Here is a 4,659-nt window from a genome sequence, read left to right as displayed (position 1 = left end):
AGTGGAGTGGGATGTTCGGAATCCAAACTGGTGATCTGGGATTATGTGGTTGGAATCTAGGATGGGGTACAGGCGTTTTAAGATAAGTTTCTCAAGGATTTTTCCCATGATAGGTTACAGAGAGATAGGTAGGAGATGATAGGTAAGAGGATGGGTGTTCTGGCGGCTTTCGAGGTTTGGGAATCATTTTGATTATGGATAATTTCCATGGGTCAGGAAAGTATCTGGATCTGAGGACAGCATTGTAGATGTATGTGAGGAATATAACAGATTTTCGAGGAAGATGCTTTAGAACATGGGATGTAATTAGGTCATAACCCGGAGCTTTGCGGGTTGGTTAATTCTGGATGATGTTGGATATCTCTGATGGATGAAATGCTTTAGGTGGCAGGGTCATTTGGAGTGGAGTATTCAATACTTCTTCAATGTGTTCAAGGTTGGTTGAATTAAGGATGTCAGGGTGTGGCTCAAAGGTTTTAGGAAGATGCTGACCGAATATTTGAGATTTTTGGAACATACTGGAAGATATTGATTGACCGTGTGTAAAGATGAAAGGAATATGGCCCGGGTGCGGTCAAAAAAACTCAAATAGTATATTCTACTATTTGAGTTTTTTTGACCGCACCCGGACCATATTCCTTTCATCATTTGAGATTTTTCTTCGTCCGATTTTGTCCATGTTTGAGATTCAGTAAGAAGTGGGTGATTAAAATTCTTGAAGTTGAGAATCTTCTTAGTAGTCGTCCATAAAGATTTGTCAGTAGTCGCGATGTTTTCAGTTAAGTTAGTTAAATTTTGCGTTTTGAATTTTTTAAGTTCTGTTTTAAGCTTGTTTGTCAATTTAGTATAATGTGTTTTATCTCATGGGTATCTAGTCCTGTTCCACTTCGCTCTTGCTCTTCGTTTTTTCTTTTATGAGATGCGAATGTGGTGTGGCAAGTTAGTAGGTATGGTATTATTAGTTTAACTGATAGTTGTGTTGTCGTATATGCAAAATCTTATAGATTCTATCTTAATATTTGAATAAAATTTATATTTTTAAGGTTTCATGATATTTTATTTGACAATCAATTACTTATTCTCAGCATTATTATCATTTTTAGACATTGCAATCATTTTTTTTTTTTTTTTTTTTTTTTTTTATTTGAATTAAAGGGAACTAGGATTAGTAGGAATAGGAAAATATTTCTACAATTGCATCATTTATTTCTTCTTTGAGTACTTGTTAGCTCTCAATTTTTCAATTACGTATAATTTTAACGAAATTCAATAATACCTTATGTACACAAAATATGTTTAGGTACAGACCTACCGGATGAAACAAATAATTTCATAATTGTTAAGCAGATTGTAAAGGATATGTCAGCATTTGAAATTGGTATTCGACAACTCGATAAAATATACTCATTTATAAGATCATTGCCATTAGCGAATTTTTTTTAGTTTCTATTAATATAAAATTTAGTCTTCCATGACTAAAATAAACTATCAAGTGGTTTAATGCCCCGAATAAGGTCTAAGCCTCATTTGTCTCGGGACGATTCAATAAGAAAAATCTACATAAGGCTAAACTCTGTATTTGTGTTTGTTCTGAGTTAGTGTGAAGATAATTGATGAAGATTAACATATCCTTGGCTTATTGTCCCTTTCATATCACATGTGAACTGGGAAATTATATTAATAAAGTTTGAGAAGTGTGCTGAGTTTCGTTAGAATGTTGATGATACCTGACTTGTGAAATATATCCAAGAAGCAGCCGGAATATTAATTTTCAAAACAATTGGAGCATTTGGGAAGGATTTGATTACTGTTATCTTTGCAATTGGATCAGCTAGTTGTGCATTAATTATTTTACCATTTTTTAATAAGACTCATTTTCGCCTTAGCGGTGGAATCACTAACTGATTTTTGACAATATATCAATTAAGTACTTTTAGTGCAATAACGTCTTCCAAGAAAGTCGACGAATATTAAAAGGTTTTAATTGATGTAATCCTTTGCAACATCAATTTTAGTTTCTCTGTATTTATAGGATTATAGTTCTCTCTTTTTCCTATTCGTATATATTCCTTCTTTTTAAAACAAATGTAACTTAATTTTTTTTTTTATGTTCTGTTACAGACTGCTGAATATTCTTCTTTGAAAAGTTTTAAAACATAAACTGTAAGTAGCTATTTATTAATCAGTTATTATTTCTGTTAATCTGTTAGTCAATATCCAATAAATGTTTTTGTCAATTATAATTTTTATGTTTTCAGTTCGGTTTTATAAGTTACTTATTGACAATAGATGATTGGGATTTAACTAACTCATCTCTAAGTCAATCATTTTCTCTTTATTAAATATGTATAAAAGGGTATGAACATCTAAAGATATATGAAGGATGTGAAGTACTCTTTGTAACATAAAATGTCATTGAAAATAAATAGGAATGTAAGAGTTGTTACAACTATATAATAATACATTTTTTCTATTGTCATTTCGTCATTTCCTCTTTAGTTATTATATGGTGTCCTTTTAGCATTAAAAAATGTGTTGTATTAAAATAACAAAAAAGTGTATTCTCTATCGCTTACACAAGATTACAATACTCCACTACAATATTAAGTATAAAGATGCTGGATTTTTCACAATTAATTGCATATTTATGAATATATTTCTTAAATCTATATGGTTTCTCGTTGATAAAATGGTGGTTAGTGTTGGATATTACTAATTTTACTCACTTATTCTATCGTTTATAATAATATGATTTTAAGAAATCTATATTTTTCTTTTCCAAATCAGGCAATCCAGCTATGGTGATGCATTCTGACTCACCTTCAAGCTCGAAAACATTTCTAATATTTATTATTTTCTAAACTAGAGTATTTCAGCTGATATCATATCAATAATCTATATTTTAAAAAAATAATAAATTATAAAGAAAATTATTCGACGATAGAAAGTTATATTATTTCTTGTAATAAAAAAATGTAAATAAATCGATTATTTTTTAAAATATATTGGTACATATTTATTTGTTTTAAGACTGTAAGGGCTTTTGTCCATTAGTAAAGTTTGCAAATGATATGCTAATCCTGCTTCTATCAGGTCCCTTCAGTCTGTCAGTATGTCTTTAATAGAAGTGATACCTTCAGCCGTTTTTAGCTCAGCAGGTTTAATGTAGGTTGACTTTTATTTCTGTGGCGGTTCTATGAAATGTAAATTTTAACCTCCCCCACCATTGTTATAATAGGTTGGTTACCTCTAGATCTTGTGTTTTATAATGCACTCAACGTAAATGTTTATTATAGATTGCTAGTTTTCTATACAAAAAAAAAACCTAACGAAATGTAGTACTGCAATAAAAAATTGAGGATAAAAAGGCTGAAAAATGGACGTATTGGACGATTCAAAACAAAATATGTTTTAGCAATAAAGTAGTATTGTAGTAAAGATAGCTTGTAACATATTAGCTCTCATAGTATTGTAGTAAAGATAGCTTGTAACATATTAGCTCTCATAGTATTGTAGTAAAGATAGCTTGTAACATATTAGCTCTCATAGTATTGTAGTAAAGATAGCTTGTAACATATTAGCTCTCATAGTATTGTAGTTAAGATAGCTTGTAACATATTAGCTCTCATAGTATTGTAGTAAAGATAGCTTGTAACATATTAGCTCTCATAGTATTGTACTAAAGATAGCTTGTAACATATTAGCTCTCATAGTATTGTAGTAAAGATAGCTTGTAACATATTAGCTCTCATAGTATTCTTACATTTAAAAGAATATATCGAGAAATATATTTTTTTATTTCTGAACATCCTTTACGAATTTCAATCCATATACTTGCACTTAAACTAAAGCAGGACAGAATTGATTAGTAATTTAAATTTTCTAGTCATTTGCTGAAGGATTTTTGCTGTAGCACCTTTAAGGTTAATTGTCCTGAATTCTAGTGGAATTGTTTTTCAAAAGGTGACAGGACCTTGGGGGAAAATTTACTTTTGGCCTCCTCTATAGCCATAATGATAAATTCCGGATGGGCTTTGTAGTCGATAACCCTATTAAATTGATGATGAGAACATAGTTGACCATAGATAATACATATTGTTTCCTTTTCTGTATATCCTCAAACCAGGCTCTACATAATTTTAAATTTACAATACTGTTGATGAATATGAAAACATAAAAAATATAACCTATATCTGAAGAATGGAATATGGTCCGGGTGCGGTAAAAAAAAACTCAAATAGTAGAATTATAGTATTTTATTGAGCCAACGTTTCGCCCCACGTTGCAGGGCTTCGTCAGGGCTAAAAAAGATACAAACACTATAGTTACAAAAAGGAAAAAAAGAAAAAAACATGTGTAAAATAACAGGAGTATAAAATGAAAAGTAAGATATAATAAGAAAAATTAAATGTTGTAAATAGTAAATGAAAAGGTTAATAGTAACAGATAGATAAGAGAAGAAATATTAAAGAAAGTACAAAAGATATGAAAAAAGAAAAAAAAAATACAAATCAAATGATGAGACAGAATGCATACCTGTTTTGACAGCAGTCAAAAAACAAAGTGACGGTTTGTATTGGGAGGAGTGGGGACGGCTGTTATGCCACAATAACGAAAATAATTTGTAAAGTAAACATAGTAAAAAAGTATTTAAATTAG

General features: G+C 30.1%; 1 long non-coding RNA gene across 1 annotated transcript in view; it reads left to right on the top strand.

Moving 5' to 3' along the window:
• The window catches only part of LOC136795485 (uncharacterized), a 136,036-nt gene extending 133,851 nt beyond the window's left edge, over nucleotides 1-2,185 (top strand). The window contains exon 3 of the long non-coding RNA XR_010843117.1: nucleotides 2,122-2,185. This is a non-coding gene — a long non-coding RNA (uncharacterized lncRNA). The remainder of the gene's footprint in view (nucleotides 1-2,121) is intronic.
• The last annotated feature ends 2,474 nt before the right edge of the window (nucleotides 2,186-4,659 follow it).

This window comes from Halyomorpha halys, unplaced genomic scaffold (assembly GCF_000696795.3).
Source record: "Halyomorpha halys isolate HHAL.00 unplaced genomic scaffold, Hhal_1.1 Scaffold919.1, whole genome shotgun sequence".
NCBI lineage: Eukaryota > Metazoa > Arthropoda > Insecta > Hemiptera > Pentatomidae > Halyomorpha > Halyomorpha halys.
Note: the sequence above shows the minus strand (reverse complement) of the source record. Positions and strands in the feature narration are given on the sequence as shown.